General features: G+C 35.4%; 1 pseudogene; it reads right to left on the bottom strand.

Annotated features, from left to right (window-relative positions):
* Window positions 1-1,503: 1,503 nt before the first annotated feature.
* Window positions 1,504-6,769, bottom strand: LOC120162897 (annotated as a pseudogene).
* Window positions 6,770-23,563: the final 16,794 nt, after the last annotated feature.

Consider the following 23,563-nt stretch of genomic DNA (forward strand, 5'->3'; position numbering starts at 1 on the left):
TAGTTTGGAGTGATTACAAAATAATATATATTCAGAACTTTCATAACCTATTCACAACATACTTTGCAGACGTAGTATTGAGGTAAACATATAATCTCTTTTTTATTGAGCTGAATGTATGAATTTATACATCTCACAACCCTATAACCGCATGCAGTTACACGTAACAAATTGCCTAACATTCCTACAGTTGTAAACCTTCAGCTGACTTACTTCCTTTTACCATTGAGACCACTTGATGAGTTTGATTTTATAAATTTTTAATCTTCAATTATAATTCAATTTAGTACTTAGGGCATAACTTAGTCTTCAACAACTACTATATCAGACCAGGAGAAAGACCAACCAAGCTCACATCTCTTCCAATATACCTAAACTCCATTATAAGTGAATTGAAATTCCACTTAATAGAGACCAATGTAACTAACCAAATGAATTCCCAATACCATGTCCATTATTAGGGTAAATTAAATATATGACTATTTAACTGTTGTTTCTTTTCAATTTAACTATCGATATTTTATTTTTATCAATTAGATCATTTAACTATTTAATTATTATCAATCTACAGTTAACATTTAATAGAGAAGGTGACATGGAAGTTAACAAAATTGGCATAATTATATGTTTGGTCCTCATTACTTACATATTCTATCAATTAATATTTAATAATTATGAGGATAATCAATTTTTTTCTTCTGCCTTTAAATCGTTTCAAGATTATGTTCAAATTATATATATACATGTAAAGAAGAAGAAAATCCATGTGAAATTAGGACAAAACGGTTTGTTTTTATGATATTCGTTGTTGAAGAAAATGCTTACCAATTTTGATAAGTCAGAAGCAGGATGATGAATGGGATGATATTGTATAGAAGACCATGTTCATCATTGAGGCTGCAATCAGAGAGCCCTTCAACCGATTCAAGTCGAGAGTAAGGCGCCATGCTTCCGAGCTTGAAGCCAAACTAGAGGCCAGAGATTAAATGGTGTTCAAAACTTTGAAAGGAAAATTAAACTTGTCTTTGATTTGATTGAAAAGGAGGTTGAATCTAGCCCGAAGATCTAGTTGAGTGGAGCGTAGGACTGTAAATGAGATGAGACAAATTGCAAACTACTCGAGTTCAATTCAATCAAAGCTTGGTCAACACTAGAACCGAATGAACTCGACTCGAGCTCAAACCAATTATATATTAACTTCTCAAATACATCAGCTGGCGTAGCAGTCAACTCCTCATGTACCAACAGCAGAAACTCTTTCGGGTGTTCCACATGATCATTCATTACAGGAACCCCCAGTGGCGCAGAAATCAACTTCGCGTTAAATGTTCATATGTTTACGTATGGAATGAACTTAGCACACCCTGAACCTGCACAAAAATCAGCTTCCACATCAAATGTTTCATATATTTCCAAATGTTATGAACGTTCATTCTCACCAGCATCTTTGAGACCCGAAGTCTCCTAAAGTAGAATTAGATAATTTACTTATACTAATACTGTATAATATTTCTCATGTTATTGGATTGCTTAAGTGTTGTTATTCTTTTACAGCTTACAAGTCAGTGAGTTAGCAGTTACCATGGTGAAACTTTCCTTTAAATAGACATGTATCATTCACTGTAAATAAGAATGGAAGTATGAGATTTCTGTACAAAATTCTACTTCAGAAAATATTAATACGTTATTAGAAATCCTACTTCAGAAACAGTCGCCTGCAATGACTGCGACGCTGCTGCTGTTGTAGATTTTCTACTTCACTACTGATAACTTCACATATCAAGTCTTTGAAGATCAACCTCTCCACATCTAATACTAACCATGGAATTTCGCTCCGGCAATCTGTCCAATCCATTGATCCAATTGGCAAATCTCCCTTTAAGATGCTGTTGAGATTGATATCCTCTATATTCAATGTAGTCTGTAGTTCATCTATTTCTGAACATAGATCCCTTACCAGCTGCTGTGTTTTTCGTCTTCTATCCTCCTGCATACTTGGAAAGAACCACTGCTTGTAGGAGCCTTTCTGTACTGATTTTATTATTAGAATTTCATTAACTGCATCAAATATCAGTTGTCTACGGCTCTTCTCAATAGGGTCTAACTGGTTGACCTTTCTTCCACTGTGTTTTCTATTTAGAAACCAAATGCTTTCTTTGATTTGTTCTAGGAAAGGAAACAAGTTGGGATTGATTAGATGACCTGATGGATGAAGCTGGTAGGCCATGAAGCTGAAGTCGAGTTCGTTGAGGAGACCTGACGCCAACATTACTTCTGCAATGTATTCATGGTCTGGATTTGGACTTTTGCAAATGTGTTCAATTTCATTGACATAGTCTAAATTCACGAATCTCTAGACCAACTGCTGGATGTTTTCTGCTTTCCTAAAATCTGTCTTAAACCTGGGACTGGTTTCTGTGCAAATGGGCAAGTGATTTAGACGTATGGAACTCCAGTCTGCTTCATTAAGGATAAGGCTCGGGTCACCCGTCAATAAAAATGTGAAGAATTCAATAATGAACTGGCCAAGCCTTCTGTAACAAATAGCAACTTCCACAAATTTCTTGTTTTATATAAGTACTATCTTTACACAATGCTTAAGTTGTATATGAGTAAAAGAGAGAAGACGAAAGAAAGGGTAAGAAGTGAAGATGGTGGAAAGAATAATTATCCACCATGGTCACACTATAAAAAGAAACAACTCTTCTAGAAATGTATTGTTGGTACAGACCCAACATTCAATGTAGGTCATGCAAGCAAATGGGGTATATAAAAATGTGGTGCATAAACTCGGATTGCTGAAAACAGTCAGCAACTAGAGGGTCATATGCCTGTTGCAGCACGTCATGCTAGCAGCAGCAAACATGGAGTTTATTCACCACATTGTTATTGTATGAGGAAATCTAAAGGGTCACAAGGTGTTTTTAAGAAATTAAATGGAAGACTTGTAGAAGCTTGGTTGGTCTTCTGTTGTATTTGACAGCAACAAGGCCTGGCATTATATATGCTATTAGTTTGCTCACTATACTCATGAATTGTGCAAGTTGATGAACTTTAAGTAAGTTAAGAGGGGTGCTAAGGTATGTCAAACGCCCAAATAGATGCTTTGAACGAAAGCTTATTGTCCATGAGCTTCTAAGCTTTCTTGCTCCCTCTCCTTGTGCTAAATGTATTTTTTGTGTTTTTGGATCATCATATAATTTTCTTTTATGGTGAATAGATTAGAGAATCCATAGAAATTGAAGTTTCAGTTTTGCACAATTAACGCATAAAAGATACATGATTTTCATTACCTTCAAAAGCTTTTGATTTTATCTTCACTGGAGACGGTGACTCATCTCCATAAAATGTGGCATCTAGAACAGAGACAGGACTAGGCTGTTCTAGGGCAGTTCTTGGAGGTTCTTCTTTTGTATCACCTTCAACTAACCTTGCTGCTGGATTCTGAATGGCAGAAACTTAAGCTGTTTAGAAGATGATCAAAATACGATATGAATGAAATGAAGGAAGAAGGCTTACCTTCTGCTTCTTTTCCTGTTTTGGCGAGAATGTACCCTCTATCTTGCCATAACTTTGTGCACTTGTGACCTCATTGTCCCCATAGGAGACCATGCTTATATTGCTCTCAGATTGCATCGAACTATCATCTCCTTGGTGACTCAAATCTCTCATGTCACTACTGATATCACTCAATTGATCATCACTTTGCCGCATATTGTGAGATATATGCCTAGGCTTCCGATGTGGCAAGCCTGATTGAGCTTGTAGACTTCTTGATTGCCTTATGGTCCTGCTATGGTCTGATGCTGAATTGATACGAAGAGATTGCTTTCCCATTTCAAGCTTCTTCTCATGCAGTTTAAGGCATGTGGTGTCAAAGCTCACTGCCATCTTAGGATTTTCTCGAACAATAGGTGAATTCCCTTTTGAAATTTGGTTGAGTCTTAGAGTTCTGGCAGCATTCTTATCCCTTGAATGTAGTTGACTGGAAGGATCCCTAGGAGTACTAGGTCTTGGAGTTAAATCTTTATCTGATCGCTTGTCAGCCTTTTCATATCTGGTAGTTGCATGGCTGCTAGTACGAAGCTTGCTTAAATTGCCAGTTGCAACTTCTGATGAAGTAGAATTGCTGACATTTTCCATAACTTTTGATGCTTTTATAATCTTGATTGGCGATTTAAGGCATGTTGGAGAACTAGTTCCCTTGCTTGTGGCTGAAACTGCATTGCTACTATGTAGCTTTCTCGAATTTGGTACTTCTAAGCTCTGTCCGAGAATGCTGTTTGTGTGAGATTTTAAACTTGATGCTTTCTCTTCTTTTTGGGTACCTGACATACGTCTAGACTTCTGCATTGCTTCAAGCATTTGCTTAAGGGCTCCTAGATCTTTTTCCGGCTTTGTGAACTCGAGTTCTGCCAACCTTGTGTCGATTTCACCGTAAACAAGTTCCTTTGCTTCTGCATTTATCATACTGGGTGAGGTGAGTTCCTTCCTTGAACAACAAGAAATCGGACTTTTCTTATTCTCATCAACTCTTGATGAGGGTGAGAGGGGATCAACTTTCAACCCCATCAACTTGGCAACGACACTCGAAGTTCCTTCGTAACTTCCAGTTTCTTGCTGTTGGTTTCTTATGCCATCGTTGTTCATGCTACTTTTATTAAGGTCTCCTAGAGGACAATTCGATTCCATACTTCTGATGGAACCCTTTATGGAGCTTTCCCTACCATCTAGTGATAGCCTTGGGATATCTTTGGGCTTACTTTTATGTGCATCTTGTGATCCCCTTCCGTCATGAGAGAACCGAGGAGCTTTATCGGTGCGAAAGACCCTGGAGGAACAACATGACTTGATTCATTGATATTGGTAATCCTTGTCATTGAAGGTTTTAGTGACTGCAAAGGCCCTGGAGGATCCATATACTTCAAGGTTTGATGCTTCCCTGCTTCCATTTTCGTTGCAGCTTTAATCGATAATCCACGGGGTTCTCTAAATATGGAATCTTTAACCACATTTCGGAGACGAAAGGGAGTTTTGGCTTGATTGCAAAGGAGCATTCGATTGAAAACTGGATGTTTCCTTCCTCGGGGTTTCACAGAAGGCGGTTCGGCTCGAGAAAGATCGGTCTACATGAGATTCTCTGATGAAGTCCGCAGGTGAGACACTAGATGAACAAGAGGAAGATGACATCGAGGTTCGGGGTGATTCGAAGGAGAATCTTTGTTTCTCCTTCCAAGTCTTCTTCAGATTATTTCCCTGAAGGTGCAAGTAACATTTAGCTGCATTACTTCTTTTTATTTTCAATTTCCTCCACAGATTTCAGTGATTAGTATTATTTCTTACTTCTATCTTGTTTGAACCAATCTTGGCTTCAGTTCCATGCTTGCCATTTTGACCTATACATGCACTGAATGTCAGCAATAGAAGGTAAATGTTGTAAAAATGGAAAAATATATAATATTTGAAACTCACAAGCTCCCTTGGCCTAAAAAATCTATGTTATGTGTCTACCATATTCGAACATAACTATGTGGCATGATTAGAGATGCCAAACGGACGGGCGGGTGCGGATACTCCTTCTCCATCCTCATCATCATATTCACTTAATATTTTCGTATTTACCATCTACTCACCATCCACGATAGCTAAAATTTTTAAATCTATACTCGTTCACATAGGTACATTCTCAAATCCACCCTCACACCTATTCAACTAGATACTCACCACGTACCCGTCTATACCCACCTATATCTTCTCGTACTTACCCATATTCACCTGGAAGCAACCTATTACATAAGCAACAAAACATAAAACAAACACATTTATTAAAAAACATAATAAAATGTTTATACCCTAACATTTGTTAAATGAATGTTTATACCTAACATTTGATTAAATTACAAGTCATGTCTTATAAAATCTTAAGATTTACAGAATAGTCTCTGAAATTATATCTAAATTCATAATAGTCCAAAATTTATATGATCGATAGTTAGTGGACAGACAGATGAGAGGCGGGTAAGGTCTCAAAACCATCACCTATCTATTACCCACGACGGGTATGACTTATTAGTTATTACATCCATAGTCGACCACTACCCACTAGACTAATACCTATCTCCGGCCCAATTGAAACATATGTAGTGCGAAATCCACTAAATTGTACCCATCTACCATCATCCCAGTCTTGATCTAAGCACGTGAAAAAACTTGGAAAAATCATACATCGATTCAGGTGACATAGCCTAAAACATTCATGATGGAAATTCAGAAACATTGACATGAGGCAATATTTCCATAGAAAGTGAGAAAATGGAAGTACCTGAGGGAAGCCTTTTGTGCCTTGGATGGGCAATGCGTCGGCTACCATAGAAATGATGGCAGTCAAAGAAGTGGAACAGTCCATTCATGCACCCAATCTGCTTATGCAAATCTGGGTTTTCATCTGATAAATAATACATCAACTTTGAAGACATTTTCTCCTCAACTTTCTCTGCATCCAAACAAAACTCGGGAAGTTTCAACGTCTCTTTTTGAGTAACAACAAACGATAAGAGAAACCTACATGAAAATGGACAAGTTTGTGGGGTGTAACAAGCCACATGCATTGCCCAAAAACCCTTTGTAAAAAGGGTTCTTTTCCAAGTATATAGATTCTTTGCTGAGGTTTCAGAGAATTATGTTAGTAATGGAAGAGAAGAATGGAAGTGACAAATTTAAAGATGCAAAGAGAGATTGATAAAACCCCACATTCCCATTGAACCGATTTGCAATGGTCACCTTCTCTGCAGGGGAATTTCTTCTGCACAAGAGATGTTTCCTTTTTTAAAAGGTGATGTTAAGTGCTAACATATGCAGGCATGAGAATGTGAAATATCCTGCTTATTTTTCTCATATATAAAATTAATTTAAGGTATTTATAAAATCGTATATGTTCGAGAAGTTCTCAATTATTTGATAGTAAAGACTCCAACACCCATGCAAATGTCGTGTTCGAATCTGAAACTTCTAAGAATAACAATTATTCCTTTAATCATTAAATTCACTTGATTGATGCTTGGAAGATTTAAATAAGAACATTAAGTTTAAAAAATAGTTTGAAAAACAAATAAATTCTTTTAAGACATGAATCATGTTAAAACTTCAATATTTAAAATTTCAAGTTCAATCCAATTGATTTTTTTTTAATTTTATAATATATTATTTCATTTTATATTTTATATAATCTATATCCAATTAAGGTTGATGTATAATAATTTAGGTATAAGGTTAAAATTAGCTCTTAATATTTATTAGAATATGATCTTTTAATCTTCTTTTATATTTTAGTTCATAATATTTTAATTTTGATCAAAAGGACTTATATTGGATGGAAATTATTAGTTGATTGATAATCAACGCATGTTATCTATCGTTTTCATATGTAATTAATTGTTGACATGTCATATATCATGTCATCACCTTAGGTAATATGATACATTCCACCTCATCATCATAAGTGACGTGATATATACTACATCACCATCGTCATAGGTGATGTAGCACATAATATATTATCACCTTATGTGATATGACATATTTTATCATATTAAATGACATGACATATTACATATAATATGTTAATAATATAACACATAATATTATTAAGAGAAAATCGCCTCAGTGATAAAAAATGCTTTATAATATACGATTTTAACCAATTTTTTCCGGATTTGCCAAAATGACCAACAAAATCGCAATGCGATCGCTAATTCGCAACGCGATCTCCATTATCGCAAATTCGCGTTGCGATAGTTGGAAATCGCGTTGCGATGGTCTACAATGTTGTTGCGATTTTCCCAATTCGCAATGCGAATAAGTAAATCGCAACGCGAATTGGTAAAATCGCAATGCGATACTGACTATCGTAACGCGATAATACGAAATCGCAACGCGATACTGACTTTCGAAACGCGATTCTGACTTTCGCAACGAGATAATACAGAATCGCAATGCGATTTTTAAAGTTCGCAACAGGTTTTAGTTTCGCAACACAAATTTTTTGGGTATATATCTACGCAGCAGCAACAACTCATAACCTAAATCCCTAAATCGCAACTCATTCCATCTCTATCTTTCACTCTCTCTAGCGACATCCGTTCCTACATCCTTCCCCATCCGGCAACAGGTCTTAGTTTCGCAGCTCGTTTGTTTAGTAAATTAATTTACAACCATGAAATCATCTAATGTTGATCATGTTTGGATAGATTTGTGTTTTGGAGGGTCATGGGAGAATGTTCATGGTGTTTTACAATATATGCCTTTACCCTTGAATCTTCAACTAAAACTGTCATTAAAAAAGTTAACTTATGAAACTCTAATGTTACGTGTTTCAAAGAAATTGAATTTAGAGCCCCTAAGTGGATTTAGGCTATCTTATCGGAGAAATGGTAAAGTTTATTTGTTAACCAATAATGAAGATGTTGAACGATTCATTGCTTACATTAGTGTTTCAAGTGATGATGTTACATTGTATGTTGTTGAACCTAGAAGTAGTATTGTTGGGTCAGTAGCGGGTAGTAATCAACTAAGTTTTTCTCAAAACCCACAACCTTTCTCTAATCCAAATCCCAATCAACTTTCAGCACCAAATTCCGATTTTCGTATTGACCAATTAGATGATGATGATCCAACAGAAAAAATTGTGAGTACTAGTCAGTATTCAAAATTTGATCTTGGTCAATACCCGGACTTTGATATTGGTCAATACTCGGATTTTGATGATGTTTCAGAAGAAGAAACAGACCCTGCGTGTAATGATTTTGATATTGGTCAATTCCCGAATTTTGATGATGAAATAGCCGTTGCCGAGGAAGATGTTGTTGATGATAATGAGGAGGAAGTTACTACTGTGAATGAACATGTTGAACATCCATTCTGTAATTCATATAATCCTGAAGAAGAAAAAGAAGAAGAAAAAGTCCCCGAAGAAAAGAAAATGCCACGGGAGTATAACTGGAATATGCCAGAATTACTTCAGATACCGGAAGAAGAGTTGGTAAAGAAAGCAGTTGATTGTTACACAAAAGTTATTCGTATCAAGAAAGATGATTGTTTTGATACAAAGGAAGACTTGAAGATAGCTTTGTATACGAAATGTGTGGAAGATAGCTATCAACTAAAAGTTAACAAATCAAGCAAAGATCGTTTCGAAACAAGGTGTATGATTGACAAAAACTGTACGTGGCGTATGATTGCAAAGAGGATAAAAGATTGCGAAATGTTTCAAGTTAGGACTTTTATTGATAAACATACATGTTCAAGAACCCAAGTTTTTCCTCACCATAGACAGGCAAACAAAAAGGTGTTGGGTGGTTTTCTGGTTGAGTTAATGTTTTTGAATGGCAGGGTATATCGGGGTCATGAAATTATGACTGACATGAATGCTAAGTTCAAGATTAGTATATCATATTCTCAAGCTTGGAGAGCCAAATGTTATGCCTTGGAATTGTTGAGGGGGTCGCCAGAAGCATCGTTTGCCCAACTGCCGGCTTATTGTCACAATTTAAAGCTGAAAAATCCTGGGTCGGTAACTCATATCAAAACATATAGAGATGGACGCTTTGAGTTGCTGTTTATCTCCATTGGTGCTGCAGTTAGTAAATCAATATAATTCTGTTGACTCATTTTTGTTAGTTACATGCATTTCACATTTAAATGATTATATTTCTTGTGTATATTATTTTGTAGATTTGTTCGTTTATTACTTGCATGCGCCCAGTTATTATAGTTGACGGAGCACATTTGAAAGGTCGATACCTTGGAGTAAACTTATTAGCAGTAGCCATGGATGCTAACAATGGGATATTGCCAATAGCTTACGGGGTTGGCAAATCTGAAACCTCTGATTCATGGACATGGTTTATGGGGCATTTTAGGGATTGCATAGGTCCTATTAGCAATCTGACAATCATATCCGATAGGGCAAACTCAATTGACAACGCTGTTAGAAGGTATTTCCCAGATGCTTTTCATGGACTTTGTGGTGTTCATTTGTATAGAAATCTAAAATCAAGGTCTGCTGGTATAAAAAACAAATGGACATACTGGAAGGCTGTAAAAGCTTATCGGGAAATGGATTTCAATAAGCATATAAACTGTTTAAGACGTGTTTTGCCTCAGTGTGCTCAAACACTAGAAGATGTCGGGTTTGAAAGATGGTCAAGAGTACATCAACTTGGAGCAAGATATGGTTTCATGACGTCTAATAGTGCAGAATCAATCAACGCTCTAAGTCGTCATTCCCGGAAATTACCCATTATTATGTTAATGGAGTTTTTTCGAGCCTCTATTCAACAGTGGTACTACAAGAAAAGAAACCATGCAGGTATTATTTCTTTGAATTCGTAACTTATCATATATTTTACTAAGTTTTATTTATTTAAATTTACAGGAACATTGGAACATCGTGTTACACCATGGACTGAAAAAAAGATAACGAAACGTGTTGTAAAGTCAACGTCATGGAGAGTTGAACCATGTTCAAACACTTTGTTTAAAGTACTGGATAATAACTTAAATGAGCTTGTCGATCTAAATGCAAGGACGTGTAGTTGTATGAAATGGAAAACATCTGGTTATCCGTGTGGCCATGTTATAAAAGTTGCTCTTCATCTAAACCAAGATGATTCAAGCACATACGCTATGGATTGCTACACTACAGAAGTATATCGACAGACTTATGCCGAGATTGTCTACCCTATTCCACATCCTTCTGAGTGGGACATACCAGATGACTTACAAACAGTTTTGCCACCAGCCATAGACAGAAGGCTACCTGGCCGACCAAAAAGTCACGATCGTATACCGTCTAAGGGTGAAGAGAAGAAGAGATCGACATGTAGTCGGTGCAAGGAAAGTGGTCATACAAGGTTGACATGTGGATCACCAGTGCCATCACAATCATCTTTTCCTCTACCAAAATATGGATCATCATCAAAATCCAAAGCTCATATGGTGTCAAGAAAAAGGCAATCAAAATCGCAAATCATCTTTAAAATCCCAATCACAACTGGCTTCACCTTTTGGGACTGTTAACTTAGGTGATTTTTAAATGCAAACGTTGTATTATGTAGATTTTATGTGTGAACTTTTAACATTTTCAGTTAGGCATGTATTAGTAACTTGAGTTTGAAAATTGCTATGATTTGTTCAGTTGTTATCACTTAATAGGCAATCATCTTAATGTCTATCGCAACGCGGAAATTACTATCGCAATGCGAAATGAAAATCGCAACGAGAGAGAATCGCAATGCGAAATGAAAATCGCAAAGCGAATTTCGCAATGCGAAATGAAAATCGCAACGAGGGAATCGCAATGCGAAATGAAAATCGCAACGCGAATTTAATTTCGCGTTGCGATTTTCATTTCGCATTGCGATAGTACTTTTTGCCTTCAACATAATGTAGATTGAAATCAACAAAATCAACCATTACATTCCAATCAATTAAACAAGCACAAATAAGAATTATGTTAACATCAATTAAACAAATCAACTTTTACAAATCACCTTTTACAAATCAATTAAACAATCAAAAAATAAGCAATAATTCTTATTTCCTCATCTACTATTGAATCAACTTTTGCAGCCATACATCATTTTCACGCAGCTCACTTTTGAGATTAACCTGCATAAACCAAACATTTGCTCAAACAACACTTTCTACACATCTAAAACCTACAAATAGCAAATTATTGAATTCTAGGTACTTAACCAAACATTTTCAAACCACAAGCCTATAAACATACCAATTGTTTATGGACATTTTTATAACGCGGATGCAGGTAGGCAGCGTCTCGTATATATCGATCTAGCCATATAATGCCGAAACCACAAGCCTACTGCAGCTCTATCTCTATCGGTGGGAGGTAGATACTTTACTTCCTGTGATCAAACGGTCCAACGCCAAGCATACGAGAGGACCACAATCCCCTCTGGGTCCTTTCGTTGTTGTGGTGCGATCTCGTCTCTGCTAACTGTAATATTGAGCTTCTTTGGCTTCTTGTTTCCAGAACGAGTCCAATAATTTATCGCATCCAAGAATTTAGCCAAATAAGAGCTCCATCCCTTAATAATATCTCTTAAATCAGCCAATGATATGTAATTTATCATGCTGTCATATACTATTGCCTTAAGGGATGGGATCTGAAGCTTGACAAGAAGCCAATGTTTACGTTCCAAAACAGGGATAAACACCTGCAATCATAAGTAATAATTCATTCATTTGCGCACTTATTTATGAATACCTTAAACTCAATCTAAAATAAACACTAACCTTATCGACCTCCCACCATGCAGGATAAAGTTTAGCTTGTCCATTGCCCAACGCAAATGATTCATCGTTGATTCTTCAAGTGAGCGGTGTTAAAAGACGTCGGCATAATTGTTATCGTGTATTTCTTTTATTTTCCTTAAGTTCCTAATTATTAGAAGACGTGACACCCACGCATCGATATGCTGTTTTACAAAAAAAGACATATATTAGTAACTTACATAAATTTAAAAAAAAAATCAAATTAAAATATAAGAAAATTTAAGACTTACCCCTCCATCGAAATAGCCATTGTCTTCGAACCCTAATAATACGCCCCACCAAGACCGATCAAGCAACAAATAGATATCATCGTTGAGCTTGCATATGTCAGTGAAACACCCCTGGCTCCGCTCATGTAGATAAAAATCAACTGCGGTCTTAGCCCAAAGGGTGTTATCCAGAATTGTGTCCGGTAGTTGTTTCCTCTCCACTTCAGATACCGGTATGGTACTGGCCGGTAACTCATACGAGAGCCAACTTGAATCCATCATGTCCGGCATGTCAGAGGGTTTCTCAAGAATCCTACATATGACGCCATGTGAATCGGGCTCTTGAATGGTGGGAGGGACATCTTCAACGATGACAGTGGCCTCTTGAACGGTGGGAGGGGACTCTCGAGGAATGATAGGGGCCTCTTCAACGATAGGAGTGGACTCTTGAGGGATGACAGGCGAGTCGGGCTTCTTCTTGCGGTGTCTTCATACTATTGGGGTATACGGAGACTTAATAGCACGTGCACGCCGTCTGATGCGTGAACTCTTTCGTGCAAGAAAAACCCGACGTAAAGCATCCACCTTATCGGTCTGCTAAATAATTAAATACAAATATCAGTAAATAAACAGACATGATATTTAAACAGTGAAAACAAAGACAAATGTATTTCAAACTTTCAACCAAAATACAAAACAAAGACAAATACTAACTTCACAGTGTTAAAGAATACACAGTTTAGCAGAATTGGCAGCAACCGAATAAATTTACTTCAACCAAAAGACAAAACAAAAGACAAATACTAACTTCACAGTGTTAAATAGTTTAGCAGTATTGGCAGCAACCGAATAAATTTACTAAGCAATCTAAGTGAAATGGTTAATTTAAGTGAAATTATGAGTAAATTTATCATCAAGTTAAATATGGAAAATCTTAAACTTACCTCGTTGCGTAGAGTATGAACCTCATTCTGCAACGATACTACCATCTCACGTAGAGCGGCAACCTCACCACGTAAAGTAGACACCTCCACACGCCATGCACCATCGTTATCGCGTAGAGTACCGATCTCCTCACGCAAGGCATTGACCTCATCACGTAACTCCCTTGACTCATCCCGTGGAGGTGGAGAACAGGGAGATAGAAGTCGTGGCATCTTTGCCGGTCGCCTATCATGAGGTGATGGTGGAGAAGAGGCTCGATGATGTGACGGGATAGGTGATGGCTCTCATTGTAGAGGTGTATAGTCGGGTCGATCAGGTGATGGCTCTGGGTGAGGTGATGGCTCTTGAAGTGGAGGAAGTGGAGGCTGCTCATCATTTGTGCCATCAAGAAAACGCTGACTAGCTTGCCACCAATCAGTGGCAAGCTCAGCCTCCGTGGGTGTCAGTCTCATTAATGGAATGTTGGCCTCCTAAAAATATAAAAACTCAAACAAAGTTAAACGTCTACTATTAAAACTTGTTTTATATGATAGTATTTGTGTTAACTTACATTATTATTGTCGCATATGGTATTAAGTCTTCCCAATCCAACAGACGTTTCCTCTTCCAGGAAATAGCCCTGGGAATATCATTTGAAGTTTTTATTGCATATGTCTTCATGGCGGAAAAGGCCTCGAATATCCAAATCTACAAACAATATAATAACAAACATTAGTAATGTTAAATAATTAATTATAATTTTGAAAACATTATATAGAAATTCACCTTAAAGGCCCAAACAAAGCCTGACAAAGTGTATTTCGACCCATCGCCCCAAACTTTTGCGGTCATCAAAGGCAGACGACAACTTAGTCCAGGTAGCTTTCCATATATACGAACCCCACGGAAACAGATTCCATGCATTTAGGTCCTCTACCAATAATATTAGCTCATGAGGAATAGGTTGTCTGGCCTCTCTGCCTAAAAAGCCGGCATACAAAAGTAGTAGAAGGCATACTCGGACAACATCGACGTCATTCATCCGAGTAAAACCATCTTTCTTATTAAACAATTTCTTCATGTCGTCGAAGTGTAAGTTCGGCTTCTCTATTGACTCATCAGGAAAAAACCCTGGATAACCATGATGGGCGGGTGATATGACGAGTGTACCGACCTACATCATCGTGTCCGAATTGTAGACCAGTGATTAAGCAGAACTCCTTCCGCCCAAAACAAGTATACGCCGGTGGAAAATGAAACCATATCTCTTCCTCACCACGTTATACTATCGGTAGATCGCTAGTGGTCTGAAGCCACAAATGGGTCAAATTAGCATCTCCACCCGGATGCTGTACTCTCAGCCATAGCCCGAAGCAGGTTTCCTCAAACAATTTTCTTTGTGCAGGTGAAATCTTCGAAGCAATTGTAGTGGCTAGGCTAACTTTATTCCTTAATGTCAATGAAGTCGAAAAAAATTTCTACAAAAACAATAAACATACCAAGTTAGATATACCAAAAACTACACTGTCAAGATATACCAAAAAACAATAAACATAAATAGTAGTTTATTCTTGAAACTAAAATTTGCAACACTGTTTTGTCTTTTGGTTGAAATGAAAATCGCAACGAGATAATGAGAATCGCAACGCGGAAATGACTATCGCAACGAGAGAATCGCAACGCGGAAATGACTATCGCAACGAGAGAATCGCAACGCGAAATGACTATCGCGACGAGAGAATCGCAACGCGAAATGAAAATCGCGACGCGAAATGAAAATCGCGACGCGAAATGAAAATCGCGACGCGAAATGAAAATCGCGACGCGAAATGAAAATCGCAACGCGAAATGAAAATCGCAATGCGATTTTGGTTTCGCGTTGCGATTCTCTCGTTGCGATAGTTATTTCCGCGTTGCGATTTTCATTCTCGAAACTATTCTTCTGCATTACTTCAACCAAAAGACAAAACAAAGACAAATACTAACTTCACAGGCTAAACAGTTTAGCAGTATTGGCAGCAATCGAATGAATTTAATAAGAAATCTAAGTGAAATGGTTAATCTATTATTGAAATTACCAGTAAACTTATCATCAATCTCAATATGAAAAACCTAAAATAATGTAAAAATTTCAAAAAAAAAAAAAAAAAAAACTAACCCTCGGAGTTTGATTTTCTATTTCTGAATGATTGTGAGGGATTTTTGAATGTGAATGGTTGTGAGGGATTTCGCCGGCGATGGGGACGGAAATCTTCGGAGATGGGGACGGATTTCGCCGTAGAGAATGAGAGATGGAGATGGGACTGAGTGTTGTGATTTTGGGTTTGAGGTTATGAGTTGCGATTACTGTGGACGGTTCAGTTTCCGATTTATTAAGAGAAAATTCGTGTTTGGAATTTGAAAAAAAAAAATATGCGTTAATACGAATGGCGCTATGTAAATCGCGTTGCGAAAGTCAGTATCTCGTTGCGATTTTGTATTATCGCATTGCGATAGTAAGTATCGCATTGCGATAGTCAGTATCGCATTGCGATTTTCCCAATTCGCGTTGCGATTTACTTATTCGCATTGCGAATTGGGAAAATCGCAACGATACTGTAGACCATCGCAACGATACTGTAGACCATCGCAACGCGATTTTCAACTATCGCAACGCGAATTTGCGATAATGGAGATCGCGTTGCGAATTAGCGATCGCATTGCGATTTTGTTGGTCATTTTGGCAAATCCGGAAAAAGTTAGTTAAAATCGTATATTATAAGACATTTTTGATCACTGAGGCGATTTTCTCTATTATTAATTGTATTTCAATTTATCAATTAAAGATTATGATAATTCATTATTATTTTTAAAATAATGATAATTAAAATAATATCATATATGATGTCAATTCAGAGAATTTTTATAAAAAATATTATATTTGTTTATTTAAGTAAGGATGTGTGAAATAAGCAATTCCCTCTTTTCATGTGGACAGAAAAACGTGGGTGTGTCTCTGCAGTTACCATGAGCATGTGGAGTTTGTCAGAAGAGTGGCAACAAATATCAACGCATAATTACTAAGAAACAGTTAATTGACTGGATTGAGATACTAAAATTTTTAAATTAAATTATATATTTTAATTTTAATTTTTGTGTATAAAATAACTGAATTAGGAGAGTTATTTTTGTTTCTATAATATCTTATCAGATTTTTAAAATAAAGTCAAGTATTTAAATCTTAATTTTTGCGTATGGAACAATTTAATTAGGAGAGGCACCTTTATTTTTATAATATATTATTTATATTAATCGATTAATAAATTAAATATAAGTGATTAATTTAAAAAAAATATCAACGCATAACTACATAGTGGATTTTTCATTCTCTTCTTCCATTTCCGTCCAGAAATTCCATTTCGGTTTCATCATTGTTTACTTTAATTTAATTTTTTTAGGGAAAAAACTTCAAATTATTGTTTTTATAATATTCTAAGTGATTCTTAACTTATTGAGAATATCACATATAAACTCTGCATATACAATTACGTAGAGCTAGGATCTCTAAGAAGAATAATATTTTATGTTACTGTTGAAGTCATATTATGAGTTCAAGTTTCGAATTATTAAGAGAGTTAAATTTGATTATATTAATATTTCATCCGAGCAACTTGTATTTTTTATTAAAAAATCTTAATATTTCATTCGAATTAAAACAAATTACGCCATTAAGGTTATAAACGAGCCGAGTCTAGCTCGAGTGTTATTGAGTTCAACTGGACTCGGAAACTAATGAGCTTAAAATTGTCAAGTTCGACTTGAAATAAAAAATTGAAGCTCGACTTGACTCGAAAACTCATGAGTTTAAAATGTTCAAGCTTGACTCAAAATCAAAAAATGAAGTTCGACTAGAGCTCGAAAAAACTTAAACTCTAAATATTCTCAAACTCGAGTTCAAACATAAATTTTAAGTACAAGAAAGTCTTATATTATATTTTTTTGTTAATTTTATTAATAAGTCAATTAAAAAATTAAAAAGTTTCATACATTATTTTTTTGAGTTCCTCGCGAGCTTTTTGAATTGTGTATCAATTAGTTCATTTCAATTCATAAAGAAAACGTGTCAAGTTCGAATTCGAGTCGAATACATTCGATTCAAGAGCTAACCAAACTTTAACTAATCGATCTTGAGTAATTCGTAATCTGTCTCGTCTCATTTACATCCATATATGCTACATATACGATACCTAGTTTTATTATACTTGCCATATGTTATATAAAATCAGATATGGTTAGAAAGCTGTAATCTTTCACGATTCAAACAAGCTATGAAAGGCTCCAAAGCAACTGTCTTTCCCAAACTTGTTTGAGTGTTGAATGAAAGATACCTGTTTTGGGTTGGTTCATAGGGACCTTACGGTTGGGATAAGTTGATACGTCACTGTTGTAGTTGTCATCCAATACGGTGTGATAGTATCGTACTGTAATTCCAATTCAAACCGGCTATCATAAGTGTTGGTAGAGTTGGTTAATTTGCAGGGAATGGGTAGTGGGCCTTCAAATGCTTGTGAAGTCAATTTGCAAACGAAAGTTGGGAGTTTGAGAAGATGATGGATTGTTGGCGTATGACACAAAGTCATCAAGTTGCAGCTTTAATGATTTCATTGTCTGAAAAAGATGGGTTTGGCTTTTGGCTTTGTCCTTGGAGAGTTAGTCACTAATGCAGATTTTAGAATAGAGTTTGCCTACACGAATCAGTGACTTCGGTAATAAAAAAATTATTGTTATTTTTTAAAGTCATAGATTCGAGCACCAACAATGTTAAGGTACGAACATTTATTATCAAATGATTAAGAGTTATCGAATAGATACTATTTTGTATTTACCTCATATTTATTTATTGCTTAACCTCATACACGAGTTTATTGGCTTATATAGCATTGCATACACGTGAATGATAGCCTTCTACCACAACGAGCTTTTGTCGAAACCTTGAGAAGGAAGCCTTGGTTAATGGCTTTGTGAGTCCGTCTTCCACCTGACTTTCAGTTGGTATATAGTTTACACGCAACGTTCCATCGGCTACCTTTTATCGCACAAAATGAATGTCCAACTCTGTATGTTTGGACCGCAACATCTTTAACCGAACCACCTCGGATGCAACATCTGCAACACTACGATATTCTCGTTCTAGACCCCGACCTCTACCAACGAGAACACCATGACACTAGATTTTGTCCCAGGTGCACACAATACCCGGTGGTCAAACGCCGATAATCCATGTTGCCTGCCCAATCCGCATCAGCAAACGCCACAATATTGGTGCAGTCAATTGTTGCTTAACACAAATCCTTCAAATACCAAATATTCAGTGAGTCTCTCAAACCATGCTCTATGTGTCTATTTCAAATCATAGATTACTTATTCAGCTTGCAAACCAACTTTTGACACTTATCTCCTTATTCATATCTTTATGAGAAGAAGATTCATCAGAAGACTCCATTGAAACATCTATCAAAACGGTCCTTAAGCTTTTTAGGGTTATGGGAGGAGCGATCCAACTTAATATTGGAAATGATTGGGGTTTTAAAATAAAGAGAAAATAAATAGACTTGGAGTCACCATCGACCTTTGGGTTAAGTAGGTCGAATACCTAAAAATATCTTTTAAAATAATTATAAGAAAAATAATTTTAAAAGATAAAAATAATGATATGTGTTTAACTAGAGATTCGTTTTGAACAAGGGATCGGGAGTCGGTTACGTGCGGAGAAGAATTAGCACCCCTACAGTGCCCGAAATCGGTACCTAAGTGATTATACGTCATATGAATGTTGAAAGTGGCCAATTTGAATATATGTTTAAATTATGATCCTCTTAAAAATAAAATAAATGAGGTATTATTTTGTACGAACAATTCTCAGAAATACTCTCCTTGTCAGTTAAGGGAGCACTTCCATGGATTCTCCATACAAAATAATATTTTATTAGCTTATAAATAAAATAAATATATAAAAAATTCATTCGAATAAAAAATGTAGTATTTTGTTCAAACAATTCTTGGAAACACACTCCTTGTTAGTTAAGGTACATTTCTATAAATTATTCGCACAAAATAATATTTAATATATATTTTCTAAAAAGAAAAATACTAATATACATATGTTGATCGAACTCATACACATTTAATAGCTTCCTAATAGCATGTAACAAATAGGAAAAGATTAAAACATTACACAAGTCGATTAGCCCGTACTAAAATATGATCAAAAAAAAAGAAACTTTAAAGACCAATGTAATACCCCAAAGAGTAGGTCAGTGACTAATTTGAAAGGAATTAAAATTTTGAGGACTAAATTGAATAAAAGATTAAGTATAATAAATGATTTAAGCAAGACCAATGTGTAAGAGATAGATTAATGAAATGACATTTTGGTCCTTTCAAGTGAAATGAATTTAAATCCCATTTAAATTCTAGGGATTTAAATAAAGAGGAGAAAGTAAGGTAGAGAAGCTATTTCTCTTCTTCTTACTAATTTCCTGTGGGTTTGCTATCCTATATAGCTCCAAAGGTAAACTTTAATTATTTGATTTTTCCTTTCGATTATGGGTAGTTCTTGTAACCTTAAGTGATATAGAAGCTTAAGGAAGGATTAAATGAGGTTAAAACTATGAAATAAAGGAAATATGAAAGATTAAAGAAAATGGGTTTTAAAATGATATGTTATTATATGAGTATTTATTTATGTTTATTGGTAAAATTGACTTGTCAAAGTGGTAAATGAAAGATTAGAAGCATTGGATATGATTAATAACATACTAGAAAAAGAGGTATGAATCTTAGAATTGAATATTCTTGGAAGAATTTAAATGTTTTAAGTTACTAAATGAAAGAAAGTTAGTATGGATAGGTAAATAAGAGCTTAATGGTATTGTATGGTATAAACATACTGAAATTTGACCTCATTTGGGTGATATTCGGGTTGAAAACTGGAAAATCTGGCAAGATCGGTATTGATAGAAAAATACCGATACTATATGCTAAAATGAGATAAATTAACTGAGTAGTATTGTTATTGATTCAATCAGTATCGATATCGAAAAGGTAGTATCGATACCATGATAAGGGTATCGATACCATGATAAGGGTATCGATACTAAGAAACATCGAATCAAAAATCGGTATCGATACCGTAAGGGGTATCGATACCATAGTATGGTAGTATCGATACCATGGTAAGAGTATCGATACTAGACAACATCGAACCTAAAATTAGTATCGATACCAGAAGAGGGTATTGATACAATAGTATAGAAGTATCGATACCATAGTATAGAAGTATCGATGCTAGGGTAGTAGTATCGATAGTATAGAGCCAGAAATGTTAAAAATAGGTTGATATTGTTATGGAAAGTTAATGATATGTCTTTTCGAGTATTATTTAAGTTTAATGATTAGAGAAAAATATTAACTTTAGGTATGGTCCTGTTCTAATGGATGCTTGAGTAGATCGGAACCAAGCTCCTGAGACAAGCAAAAATAAGGGCAAAGGTAAAGTACCGTTGAGTAAAAGAATAATAGTCTAGCTGTGTATTTGACAGAAAAATGTCAATTATGCCAGTTAGATGAATGGTTAAGTATCGTTGAGTAAAAGAATAATGGCCTAGCTGTGCATTTGAGAGAAATGTGTCAATTATGCCAGTTAGATGAACGGTTAAGTTTTGTTGAGTAAAAGAATAATGGTCTAGCTATGCATTTGACAGAAAGGTGTCAATTATGCCAGTTAGATGAACGGTTAAGTACCGTTGAGTAAAAGAATAATGGCCTAGTTGTGCATTTGACAGAAAGGTGTCAATTATGCCAGTTAGATGAACGGTTAAGTACCGTTGAGTAAAAGAATAATGGCCTAATTGTGCATTTGACAGAAAGGTGTCAATTATGCCAGTTAGATGAACGGTTAGGTACCGTTGAGTAAAAGAATAATGGCCTAGCTGTGCATTTGACAAAAATGTGTCAATTATGCCAATTAGATAACCGATTAAGTACCGTTGAGTAAAAGATGAACGGTAAACACTGTTGAATAAAAGAATAATGAATTAGATGTACATTTGACAGAAAAGTGTCAAATATGCAAGTTAGATGAAAGGCTAAATACTCTTGGGTAAAAGAATAAAGAAATTTTAATGTATTGTGATATAAAAGGTGCATAAGAGATAAGAAGAGATGATATATATATATATATATACATATATATAATGTTCAACATTTCATAACTAGTATGAATGGATGTTATAAAGGAAAAACGTAAACAGAGCATAATGGGCATGAAATGATGCCCAAATAAAAATAAAACACATGTATTCATATTATTTAAGGTGCAACTATAATGATTATAAAAGATACATGATTAATTAGCACCTCGGTGCAATACATGTATAGTACTTTCACATTTGAAGTATTCAGGGAAAATAAAGAATAAAGGGGGAAAATATACAAAAGGATAAGTATGATAGGTGGTATAATATGAATAATTTCCATGATGATAAGAAAGAAGTATGGTTGAACTTAGAATGGCTTAATTGGTCCTTATAAATGACGAAATTAAATTCTTTATTCAATATTCATAAGATACTATTGTATAATTGTAATATCCTTGCAGTATTATGTCTCACTAAATAATTACTTAACATGTGTTTATTTCATGCGTAGGTAAAGGCAATGATTAGTTGCGAAAGGAGTGTAGCTGTTGTAGCAGCTTTCATCAATTAAAGGTTGACTTACCAATAACATTATGATAATCTTATTCATGTTGAGAACTTAGTTGGAATGTAATTAAAATATAGTAAATATTTTGTAATATACTAAAGTGATAGTTTTAATATGTTGCCTTTATAAACATCATATTTTGTAGTGGATAAAAATGAAACAAAGGATTTTCAAATGAAAAAAAGGTTTATAACGTGATGTGACCTCTGTATCTCGTGTACGGAACAGTATATGGATATGGTTGTTACAACCAAACTGCAAAATCAGTAAAGCCTAGGGTAACCATTGCCAATATTATACAAATTAGGCACTATAATTTTAAATAAACCAATAACACTATTCAAAACTAAAAATATTAAAATATAATAATTTAAGGACTAAACTATAAAGAAATCAAAAGTAATGGCCATAAACAAGAATAACAAGAAAACTAAGTACTGGAAACGTAATTTAACCATCATCAATCATTCAGGACCAAAATGAAAATTATAAAAAAGACACTCAAACTAAAATAAGCATAAAAATAACATAACAAATAGAAAGAGACTAAAATAAGATACAGGTAAAATAAAATGCTCAAAATGAAAAGAATTTCAACTTCATTTAGTGACTAAATCAGAATGTTACAAACATAGAAGGACTGAGGGAAGGGTTTGCCCATACGCCCAAAATGCAGAAATTCCCCTCAAAATGAAATCATTTTGGCATGGGTATATATACCCAAGCCATGGCCGAAAATGGCCAAAATCTCTTCTTTTTTTCCATTTCCTCTTTCTCTCTAAAAAAGAGAAATATTTTTCTCTCTAGCTTCTCTCTACATTTCCTCGCCAAGGGAGAGGCCAACAGCTTTCGGCCATCGTACGTCGGAACCCTCTGTCGCCGTCCACGACACTGGAGATATAAAAACAACCCTAAAACCAAGCTTGCTCTCCCATAAACCCAAAAATCACATTCCCTCATTCTAAAAGCTCCCCCACCTTCCTAGATCTAGACATTTACCTTCGAAATAGAGGTTTCTCGACGACGTTTGGAGGCTTCGACGAACCAGGGTAAGACTCCTCTCTCCCTTCTCTTTTTACTCGATTTTCTCCTTTCCCCTTTTTTTTCCCGAAAGCTTTCGGTTCACTATATTTTTTTGTTGTGTTTTTCCGATTTTTCTTTTTGTTTTTCTTCTTCATTCCCTTCTCTCTTCGTTGATTTGTTGATAAAGGGGTCTCCCTATATGACTTTATTTTCGTTGCATGTAAATGGAAATATCTTATGATTCTTGTTTCTTTTTTTTTGTTCTCTTTACTTCTTTCGACTTCGAGCGATCCGACCGAGGAGTGAAA

The sequence above is a fragment of the Hibiscus syriacus genome, unplaced genomic scaffold (genome assembly GCF_006381635.1).
Source record: "Hibiscus syriacus cultivar Baekdansim isolate YM2019G1 unplaced genomic scaffold, ASM638163v2 tig00111409_pilon, whole genome shotgun sequence".
Lineage (NCBI taxonomy): Eukaryota > Viridiplantae > Streptophyta > Magnoliopsida > Malvales > Malvaceae > Hibiscus > Hibiscus syriacus.